This window comes from Girardinichthys multiradiatus, chromosome 20, assembly GCF_021462225.1.
Source record: "Girardinichthys multiradiatus isolate DD_20200921_A chromosome 20, DD_fGirMul_XY1, whole genome shotgun sequence".
Lineage (NCBI taxonomy): Eukaryota > Metazoa > Chordata > Actinopteri > Cyprinodontiformes > Goodeidae > Girardinichthys > Girardinichthys multiradiatus.
The window spans coordinates 30072088-30084160 of NC_061812.1; the positions used below are offsets into that span (position 1 = coordinate 30072088).

At 39.7% G+C, this 12073-nt stretch overlaps 1 protein-coding gene across 1 annotated transcript in view; it reads left to right on the forward strand.

Moving 5' to 3' along the window:
* Positions 1-6872: 6872 nt before the first annotated feature.
* Positions 6873-12073, forward strand: part of LOC124856761 (retinoic acid receptor gamma-A-like) — a 62571-nt gene continuing 57370 nt past the window's right edge. Inside the window, exon 1 of the mRNA XM_047347577.1 lies at positions 6873-7179. The gene's annotated coding sequence lies outside the window, so the exon portion shown is untranslated. The remainder of the gene's footprint in view (positions 7180-12073) is intronic.

The window sequence follows — 12073 nt, forward strand, 5'->3', positions numbered from 1 at the left end:
CTCTGTTTTTCTTATTCTCTGCTTTGCACACGGCTACCCTCTGTGTGCCCCTTCTTTCTTTCATTCTTTCTTTCTTTCTTTCTTTCTTTCTTTCTTTCTTTCTTCTGATTGAATTACCATAAGTGCAGATTTTGGCCAAAATGTGCCAGCTTGTTCTGATTAAAGCTCTCCCTGTTATACTAGAGACTTTCCAAATGTCTGTGAGCAGTTTGTGTTGTATATTTGGTGCAGTGTTGGGGTTCCTGGGGGGAGACGAAGGGGCGTAGTGCACATGCAGTTTGCGTTGAAAAGGAAAAATGTAACCAGACAACTGAACGGTGAAAGATGACGAGTGTAAGTCCAAGAATGAGATGGGAATAGAGTGGAAAGAGATGGAGAGGTACAGCGGTTGAGTGGAAACAGAGAGCAGATGAGACGGTAATGGTAGTTGACAAGAGCTGGGTTCACAACAGGTTCATGGTGACATCATGGTTGAATTTGGGGGAACATTTATATAGGAAAAACTATTTGCTTTTCATTGGATGCACATGGACCCCTTTAACCACTCTTTCTCATTTCTTCTCCCACTTTCCACCTAAGACAGACCACAAGCACAAACTGTTGCAGTCAGCCTCAAATATTCAGGTTGGTTCAGGAAGTTAGAATTAGTCATTAATAGTAATAATAATAATAATACATTATATTTAAAGGCGCCTTTCTCGACCCTCAAGGACACCTACAGTAGTTGCGCCAGCGTTCACTAAGCATTGCTCTCCATCGATTTTGAGGAAGTTTTTCAAACCATTCAAATCAACCTAGCCCTGTGTGAAAGAATAATTCTCCCACCTTCACTAGCGACACCAATGCCTGATTGGGGAGGCTAAAAGATCTCACAGAGCAACACAACAAAAATACTGTAGGACTCTACAGCAGAACAAGAATTAAAAGCACATCAAGTCGAATTTAAATGGCTCAAAAAATGTAATGAAGGTTTTAGAGTGACCTAGTCAAAGTCTGAAACACAGTTCAATTAAGATGCTTTGTTATGACCATAAACAGGGCATTCATGCTCAAAGAACCTCCAGTGTGGCCAAATGAAATCAATTCTGCAAAGAAGAGTGTGCCAAAATTCCTCCATAGTAATTTAAAAGGCTCATTGTCAGTTATAACAAACGGAAACTTGCTTTTACACATACGACCAGGTGAGTTCGGAAGCTTTCTTCCCTTGCAAGATAACAGCATAATTTTAAAACTACATTTTGTATGCACTCAGGGTTTATTTGTTGGATATTAAATCTGAAACAAAGTTTGGAAAAAAACAAAACCGAGGAAATCTGAAACAAACTTTTCTCTAACAATACTTTTCTCATCACTGTGCAACATTTTCCCTTGTTTTTCAGTTGCATAGTGTCTTAAATAGTTGTTTATTAAACTCTACAAACCCAAACTGGCAACTTTACCCAGTGTTTCTGCACTCCTTTTCCATTTTCCTCCATCTTTTTCTTCCTTACAGCTCTTGTTTTCTCTCTTGCTTTTGCTCCCCCTTTTTATGCCTGCAAGTCTAGCCAGCCCTCACCACTGGTACAGTATGTTCTTTGTGTGTAGGCATGTTTAGCAGCATTAGAGACAGCAAATACATAACGGAGCCTTGGGACCAGAAATGTGTTTTGAGTGTATGCGTGGGTGTGATTATATTTGTGTCAGCTCTTTTTCTTGCTGGAAGAAAATTAATAATAGGGTGTTGTGTTGTATTAAATGTGTGTTGTGCAAGGGTCGTTTCTGTATGAGCCGTGGTGCCAGCGTTAATTGGTTTGCGGGCTGCGTGAGTCTGGTTCTGTTTTTGCAATTCTGCTTACATGCGTGTAGGTTTGTTTGCTGAGAGCAAGAGAGCGAGCATGTCATGCATGCCTGTCATCCCCTGCATGCTCGTCCATGCACCGAAGAGACTCACATGACATCAATCTGAGAGCGGTGAGATAGTGATCTCATTACCAACAGCCAGCTGCTGATTAAAACCTGCACCCTATGCCTTACCGGACACCCCCCTTCTTCTTTACCTCGGCACCCCTCCTGCTCTTTCCACCCCTCGACTTCAGAGTCGCACCACTCTGTGGTTTCTCCTCTGTCTGCTGCCAAAAAGGGCCCCATTTCAAACTCTGCAGAAGGTTATAAGCTTCCAAAAGCATACCTACTGTCTGTCTCTTTAACAACGAACCTGAGCTAAAAAGAACGTGTTATAGGGTCTGTTTCAACATGAGGGTGCATATGCAAGGAAGGATGTTCATTTAAATTCAGAAATACACAAATTCCTCGTTCTCACTCAGCAGACGTTGTACACTCCCTCTCTCTGTTCACCTTTCACTGACACAGAAACACAAACATCACTAACCTCTCACCTTCCCAACTCACACTGTTACTGAGCTGTGTGACACTGAGCCAGATGGTTACACCACCAAACCTAACAGTAACATACAGTGCCATGTAAATGTATTCATGTCGTTTAAACGTTTTCACCTTTTGTCATAAACCCACACTACGTCCACCTTAGTCGTTGTGTCATCAGGCCAGACACTTCATCCGCCTTGCCTGCAGATGAAGGTCAGAGGGTCCGGTGGTGCCAATTGTATGGCAGCCTCACGTCTGTCAGTCTGCCCCAGGGCAGCTGTAGCTACAATGTAGTCTACCACTGTCAGTGTGTGGATGTGTGTATAAATAGGTGGATGACTGATGTAGTGTAAAGTGCTTTGGTGTCTTTGGACTTGATAAAGTTTTAAACATGTGCAGGCCATGTACCATTTAACAAGATTGTAGTGTAAAGTGATTAAATGTAAACAATTTTATGTATATGGCAACTCTTGTAAATATTGTTTACTTTTAGCTTTATCTTTAATTTTCACAGTTGTTTGTTTTCCAGGTGCTGCTTTAGTTCATTCATTTGGTTTTAGTTTCTTGCTTGTTCCGTTTATGGTGCATTTTAGTTCTGTTACTGTTGTAACATTTATCCTTTGGTTTCATTGTTTTTGTTTTTCTGTTTAGTTCCAATTATGTTTTGCTTCTATTCTCAGCCAGTGCCACCATATTCAGCTTAACTGGGTCCACCTGCTTCATATTAATCAGTCTCACTGTTTTAATCTGTGCCATGCTCCATATATACTCTACTGTTTACTTCTCGCTGGAGAATACTGTTTTTGCTCATGCCATGCCCACCAATGTTCTTGCCTGCTTCTGCCACCTCATGCCATTCACCATTTTATTAAATTTTTCTACTCACCGAGCTGCTGCTGCCTGCCTGTCAGCATTTTGGGTCCACTTCAAGAAGCACATTTTTAACAGGCTAATAGCCTTACAGTCTTCTGAGTTAGGATTGGCTGACTGACATTAGGACCTTTGAGCTAGAGGGGTTTAGGCAGCATCTATGCTCTTCCAGGAATCTGTTGGAGCCACTCTTTGAGTTTCAGGATCACAGCCCTGTGATTACTGGGACCACTGAGCCCTTGACCTTCAGCACATTTTATATATTTTATTTGAGCCCTTGGTATTTTTTAACCTACCCGTATTCCACTCATTTCTTTCATAATTGGCACTTGCTACATTTAAGTAATACGAAATTTATTTGCCATTTTATACATATTCAAAGCATCTAATGAAAAAATTGCATTTCTCCTGTCCAGATGATACTAATGAAGTATTTTCTTGCTTAAGATGTAAGAGATCAAACAGCACTTCGGAGAGCAGCAGCACCTATCAGATCTCTTCATGACCAAGAAGCAGGAAGACTTGCATAAAGAAAACAGTTCCACTCCTTAGTCAGCCTGCATCTCCATGCTAACCAAACTGCAGTATTACCCAGCAGTTCTATTTACACTAGAGATGTTCAGACGTCATTTTCGCCAAGTCCAAGTAAAGTTTCACGTCTTTGAGAGTAAAGTAAAGTTTCAAGTCTCTACTGTAGTGACGCAGTAGCCTAACAGAGATAAAATAGCGGAGGTAAGTTTAATTTGTTCTGAAATCGAAACCGAGTCATTTAATACAACGTTCCGTTGGGAGAGATCTTCATGGTCATAATTATAAAGCTACAGTTAACAGGAAAAAATTATACTGAGACATAAACTGTTGAACATTATTGGCTAAGTATCATACAGGTCCTTTTACAGTAAAACATGCATGCAGCACGGCAACTGTAGCTTTACTAGAGCTTATCTACAGACTTATTGTCACTCCTGGCAATAACTCCAAAGACTGAAAACCCTCCATAATTATGAATGGGTTGCCTGGTACTTTTTCAATTTTATGTCTGTAAAATTGTCAGAACATGTGCGATGAATGTGTGCTTCTGCTCCTTTTTCCAAGACAACCTCAGATTTACGTTTTGGTAGTTATTGAACATATCTGTCTATTAAAGACTGTAAAATATTGCTTCCTTTCAAATTTAATTTTCATATTTTATCTGGCTTATTAATTTTCATACTTACTACATATTTTTATTTGTGATGTATGAATTTCTACCTTATGTAATCCTATCATATATTTCATTTACTTTTAGGCCATTTTTTGAACCAGGTACCAGTCCTGTGCTCAGCCACCAAGGTGGAGGAGATGGTGTCCGAAGCATGTCACCATGTCATTCTGCAGCAACTGTGTGGAAAACAGAGCTGCAGGAGTTCATCCACCTTGCTTGCCACATTGTCCTTGGAGTCTCCATTGACAATATGCCAATGATGACCCCCCCTGAAAATCATTTCTCTGTATCCACAGGCCAGGGACAGGACAAGGCCCAGAGAGCCAGCCTGGTGTTACGGCAGTGCGCTGTGTGCAAAAGGAGCACAACATGGCGATGTGAGGTAAGCAGAGTGGGGTCTGCAACTAGAGAGGAACTGCTTTAGGGTCTTGCACAGCAGATAAAAACGCCTGGACTTTTATTATAAAGACAGGCAGATAAACTGATCAATAAAAGGCCAGGGTTGACAGTTGATTTTTGTATTAATATAATATAGTTCAAAATTTAAATTGTTCATTTGATAATGTTTGCTCATGTCTTTCTTAAGTTCTTGTTCAGTTATAAACTTTAAAAATCCAAATCAGTTTTTTTCTCTTTAAACTGTTTTTTCATTACACATGATGGAAAAAATTCTGCAGTAAAGTTTAATGTCATTTTTAACTAACAAATATCTATTGGACAAAGATAAATAATGCTGCAATAAAGCCGAATCTAACTTTGAGCCAAGTAATTGTCTACTGTTTACAGATAGAAAATGTTAGCTTGTTAAACACTTCTAAATCCTCTGATTTGCATCTGTTGCCTATAACGTTCACTTGGAAATTCCCACTTTAGGCACTATTTTTCTGATTAACTCCTTTGACCAAGCTATTATACCAGTGGATTTTCTGAAAATTTGCAGGCTGTACTTATTTATTGCTTGGACATTGTTGTTTCCACATAGCTATGCCATTTAAGCCCTGGCCTTACTTTCTGTAGGTGTTTGGTTGTGCCTGACCTCCCCCTAACCTCTTCATACTTGCCATTAGGTAGAAACGAAAGTATTTGTAGCTGTCCATAAAGTCTGAAATGTTGCCTTCTGGTAGTTGAACCCTTTCAGTTGGCATAACCTTCCCTCTCTTGGATAACATTTGACTGCATTTATCCAGTCTGAATGACATTCCAATGTCATTACTCTTTATCTTGCTGAAATGCCAAGTTTTCTGCTAATATCTTTTTGGGAATCACCTTGTTGCTGCCAAAATGCTATTGTATGCCCGTCAAACCAAACAATCTTTGGTATTTCTTTTGTACAGAAAACAAAGTGAAAGGAAACAACTAGACTTTACAGTCTGCCAGTTTTAAGGGCCTAAAGATAAGATTTAAAACTTGTTCTTTATTTATCAATTATGTGTTGATATGATACTGGCTCATCCTTTGAAATTTTCAAACTGGGAGGTGAGGAAAACTTTATCTCAGCATTATCTCAGCACTTGTTTCCAGTAGGCCGTCTCCACTTCTACAGTATTTTGCTGGATGGCTCTGTAGTGTGTTTCCTTGCCTGGTGAAGCCGGTCAAGCTTTATCTCTGACATGAAGAGGCAGCAAGCGCTAACGACTAGCGCTACCCTCCAAGGGCTGACTGGCCAGGTTTGATCTCACCACGGATCAAATGTTGCTCCATTAAATGTTTCCTCGCCAGAAAAGCACAGGGTTGATTTGCTTAGGAAATCCTGTAGGACAAAAAGAGTTCTTTGAATAATTGTAAAGGTGTGGAAACTGTAAGGAGAAATGCCCTTTGTGCTCTTCAAGTCAGGCAAGATGGAAAGTAGCATGTAGTCATTTGCATTTTGCCGATTCAATAAAAAGATATTTTTTTCATAGGTTTGAGTGAAAGTCCCTATAACATTTTGTAAAGCTCTTGCAAGTAAGAGTGTTAAGTTTAGATCATAGTATTGCCATCAGGCATTTTTAGGTCATAATGAGGCATTTGATTGGCCTGACATCCTGGTCCCCCAGGTTAGACGGCTACAGTCCAAAGTCAAGGCATGCAGGAATGGAACGAAAGCTATGGACTGATACTGATACCCCCAAAGGTGTGCACCACTTGCCAGATGTGTGTTTGTGTATGTCAGTGAGTTAATCGCTGTTTCATGACTGTGGGGGCTAGCACATGCATGCATGAGCCAGCCTATCCTTGGGTGATGAGCAGAAAAAGCCACAAACTCAGAGCTTGAGAGCAAACAGATTGCTGTGCATTTGAAATCTTACTCAAGAGCGTTGACTGACAGTGCATTTTAGATGGACCGAAGGTAAAGAGTGACTTTGAGACAAAGAAAGCAAAGCGGGTGGGGGTGGAGGGGGCAGAAAGTTGAAACCTAAGCTCCCTGAACCCTGTTTTCCCTGCCTTCGGGCATTCTGTGGCTGGTAAAAATATGTGCTGTATATTTGAAGTCTTATATCACGTGACAAAGGCAGGGTTTGTGAATCAAAGTACACAACAATTTCAAGAAGAGGGAAAAAGAAAGAGGGACAGAGAAAGAGGGTGTACGCTGGTGAGAAGACGACGAGAGAGACGAGAAAAGCAGAGAGGGAGGTGGAATGCAACAAGCTGAGCTCTGTCGTCGCTGTGAGACGGACTTCTGACTGACAAACACAACCACGGCGCTCCATTTCAAACTCCCTTCTTCACTGATTCTCTGAGGCATTCACATCCAACATCTGGTAAGTTCACTTTTTGCTCCCATGGTTTTCTGGTAACCTTTAGTCTGTTGGCGGTTTTCGAGAAAGGAAGAAGACATGTCAGAGCATGAGTGAGAAGTGTTCCTCTTGTCCCTCTCTCTTCTCTCTTTTTGAGTGAGTCAGTGTGTTTGTGGGACATGAGTGGAGAAATTGAATTTTGCGAGGACAGTTTTAATTGAGAACAGAGGTTTGGAGAGGAGTAGAAAGAACATCAGAAACAGCTTAGAGAGGGAATAAAAGCTGAGCAGAACTCAAATTTTGTCTGATGATAACTACATTTTTTTTTTGTTTGCCCTATTAATGAGTACAAATCTCTTTTTAACCTTGATTTTTAAATAAACAAGAGAAAAGTATTGTGCAGAGCAGAAGAAGATTAGTTAGTCCCAAAACAACAAAGAGAAAGCCATTTGTAAACATCAGCTTTGGTCAGCTTTGAGGCAATCTGTTTTCCTGCATCAGACGAAGACGCTGCTGTAGCCTGAAGGCTGTCAACTGACAAACCGCCTGTCAAAGTTGATTGATCACTCCATCAACATCACAAATCACTGAGAATGTCTAGTCTACCTGATTCTCAGCACGGTCCCCCAACCTTACCGCCTCCCCACCAAAGGAAGCAATGACTATGCCAGATACCACAAGACGATCTGTTGCATGTCTGATCACTGCTGCTGCTTTGCATTATGTGTGTGAATAAACTTGGTGACCCTCTCACATTGAAATACAAGCTCTTTTTATACAGACTGAATCACTTCAAATAGCATGCTTTGTGAGACATGTGGTGTATGAATACAAATGTGCTGCTTGATTGATGATTGTGATTAAGATGTCATTTGCTTGCCAAGTGCTTCTTCTGCTATCTTAGCTCTGGATCTAAGATCTGGATTTAACACAGTTCATCATAACCTACAGATTGATAGAGCAGAAAAGTGAGTGGGATTGTCTGGTACTTTGTTGGATTGGTTTAGATCTTTTTTGGCAAACCGGCAATCGACATGAACACATATCACTTGTGGGGTTCCTCAAGGTTCCATTCTCGTGACACTTTTATTTAACATCTACACAATGCCTCAGATTAAAGAGTATCTCGACAAAATCTATGCTGATGACAACTTTATTTCTGTACCACTTCATGACCACAGTCCAATATGTTCAGTAAATCAGTATGTCCATAAGCATCAAAGAGTGGTTGGGCAAGAAGTTTCTCCAGCTTAATGCAGAAAAACAAAATGTTTTGGTTCCAAGAATGCAAGTTTAGAAATCAGCTCTCAACTAAAGGCTAAAGACCACAGGCAATGCAAGGTGTCGTCAATGACTTAGATGTCAATTTCTACATTCAGATAATATCTACTTTTAAATCTTCCTACCATCTTGAAACATTAACAGAAAAAATTATTTGTTGTCAAAACAAGTCATAGGAAAATACAAATCAGGCAGCTGCAGCTCATCCAAAATGTTACTGCCAGAATCCTGACCAACACCTGGAAAATGTATCATACCACACCAGTCTTTAAATCACTGCACTGGATCCTTGTTTGTAAAAAGTAAAAAATTTAAATTTTGTTTTTTGTCCATAAGCCACTGAACGTCTTGGACCCAAACACGCATCAGATTTGATTCTCAAGTATTAATCATTTACACCCTTCAAGTCATCAGAAACCTTCTCAATCAGGGCTTTTCGGACAAAAGCAAAACAAGAGGAGGCAGCATTTAGTTTTTCCGCTCCTCAGATCTGGAACCAACTTCCTAAACGCCTGAGATGTGAAGAAACTGTTGCCTCCGTCAAATCAGGACGGAAAACATAACTCTTTATTGCAGCTTTCTCAGAAAGCCCAAAGATTACTTTATCAGTTCATTTTTATTAAGTCTTAAATATTTTCAATAAGAACATTTTTCATTTATGGTTTCTTTCTTTTTATGTAATGCTTCAAATTTACTATCATTATTGTAAGGTATTCCATGACTTTAAGTTTTTTTTTATTACCTTTGTTCTTTTATTTTTCTGGAAAAATGTTAGCTCTCTACATCTGTCAGCTAACACTGCATCGACGAGTGCTCGGACAGATCCACAGCAATGCAAGGCCTGGCCACCAGCCGGCCTCGCAAACTCTTGACAGATCTGTTCCAGATTAATTGTCCGTGATGTCCGCTGGAATTTTCATCAACATGTTCCAGGGAAAAGTGTATGAGTCTGCAAGAAGGGGAAAAAATCAAGTGGGTGTGAACAATGTATCATATATTAGTAATCACATTGTAAATATGCTTTCCATTGCTTGGTCATTTCCATAGAATACCAGCTATTAAGTGGATTAAGAGAAGGTATTGGTTAAATTTTTTATGTTTCCATTTAGTTTCATAATGCAGAAAATAAACTGCTGGAACTGCTTGTGCTTGGTAGCATGATCATGTGTTAGGGTGTGCTAACTTCTTTAACTGCGCTCCAATCTCATCTTTGTTCCCTTCACTTTTGAAGAATGACAGCCCCTCAGGCTGAGAAGGATGTCTGGCTCTTCTGTCTCTTTTTCCTTTTCTTTTCCCTGTGTCTCACTGCCTTCTTTCTTACTTATTTCCTTTATATAAAAAAGTGGGGGCAAATTCTTCACTCTTCTTTTCTGGTGCGTGTCAGCTGAGTTTAATTTTGTACGGGTTTCTTCTCTCAGTTGCTACTTTTAAGACAAAGATGCAGCCATTTGCAGCTTGTTTCTGAGAACGGAGGACACCGCAATTTTTTGATCTGTAGCATTGTCTGCTGAATTATTTTGAGGGATTTGTTTGTAGTCGGGTACTGGTCGCGGTCTGGTTTGATGTTCCTTTTTGTCTTCAGAGATTTGAAAGTCACTTTGTGTCATGTATTGTTGCTCTCCTGCAGATTTTTTTAACTGAATGCTGAATAAGCCTTAGTGTCTATAGAGTGCTTCAGTTTTATTAAACATGTCCTGAGGGGCCATTCCTCAGTAAAAGCTACAAGTCCTTTATAGCACACTTTTAATCCACTCTGAGGAGGAACATCAAGAAACTGATTGAGGATTTTTTTACCGTCATGCTAATTGAAAAGTGATCCACTGAACGCCTGAATGAGACGTGACCCGCTGAACCCAGAGCTGACCTGGAGACCTTCAGCAGCCCAAAGGGTAGCCTCCTTATAATGACAACATTATGTGTCTTATTAACCATTACTGCCACTGTCAACCTCATTAGCAGTAATGACAGAATCAACTGGGCATTGGTCATTTTTCCCTGTTGCCATTTTAAAGTTTTCAGTTTCAGTTGTTTCATAGACAACACTTTCAGGAAATAAAAACAATGCGACATTTCGTGCCGACAGTGAGTCAGTTCCTGCCAGTCTTTTTTGGTAAACCAAAAAGAACAACTGCCACATCAAGTTTCATACCAGCCAGAATTTGGGCTCAGTTTTTTGGGGAACAAAAAGGAACAATTTGCCATTGGACGTTTTGTGCAGATCTGGCAACAATTAGTATCTGATTTCTTGAAAAGGAGAAATCTGTGTCAGAACGTTTTGTACCAACCATGTGTCAACTTGTAAATAAAATCTTTAGGAAATGAAAGGGAGCCGCCTGCTAGGGAACGTTTCACATCAGCTCATCAGTTCATACCTATTTATGGGTGATTTTATGACAGAAGAAAAATATCCTTGATTGTCCCTCTGTGTGGAAAATTCAAGTGTTACAGCAGCAAATGGACAGACAAATTGAAGCATGTAGATACACATAGATAAGTAATAATAATAAAAATACAATAGACACCATAAGGACAAATGTACAATGCAAGAAAATGTATACAGTTATATTTAGTCCTGGCTTTAAAAGTTATTGTTTTATTGTTTCTCAGACTCTGCTACGAGCACCACTGGGGGTGCCTGGGCTACCTTCACTGGATTTCAGAAGAAAATAGTAGGCCAATTAGTTATTAGCAAGGTAAATGAAAGGGTATGTGATCAATTCTATGACCTACAAATTTTCTTTCACTTGCTAAAGTCAGCCATATTAGATTTTGAGGTCAGGGTTTGATGAGAAGACCTCAACCTACCCATTGGAAATTCTGACTTCTAGGGAGCCTTCTGTTAATTTTCCCACATTAAACTTCCAGGTTTAAAATACAAATGCACTCACCAGTTACTTTTGTAGGTACTCCCTTACAGCTGCTTGTGAAAATAAATACTGAATCAGCCAACCACATGGTGGCAACTCAGTGCATTTCGGCATCTAGTTTTGGTGAAAATGACTTGCTAAAGTTCAAACTGAGAATCATAATGCCGTAGAAATGGGATTTAAAAGAATCTGAATGTGGCAAGCATTTTGGTGCGAAACTGTACTTCAAAAACTGCTGGGATTTCCATGCAAAACCATGTTTGTAGTTTAGAGAGAATGTTCCAAAAAAGCTGAAAATGACCAGTGAACGGCAGTTATTATGTGCTGAAGTCATCAGAGGTCAAAGGAGAATGGTCAGACTGGTTCGAAATATTACATCGGCATTATCTTTTAAGGGATACTTCCAGCAGGATAAAGCAACATTTACAAGGAATGCAGTCCCAATGAATAAGAATGTTTATATTGCTTCTTTTATTCCAGAACAAAACAAACTGGTAAAGGTCAAATATTGTACTGTTTGCAATGGTACAGGAAAACTAAGCATTTAAATAAGGGGTGCATGCTGTGAAAAGGTTTGACAATCACTAATTTGAAACAATTGTCCATAATATATTTATAGTCTCCTTTGAAGTAATTTGGACATATGTGACTTTTATAAATGATATTATTGAGTAAAGGTTTCTTGGAGTAATTATGGCTTGATCACAGATCATAACCTGTCATATTAAGGGTCAACACTCAGGAACAGGGATGAGAGCCATGATTAATGA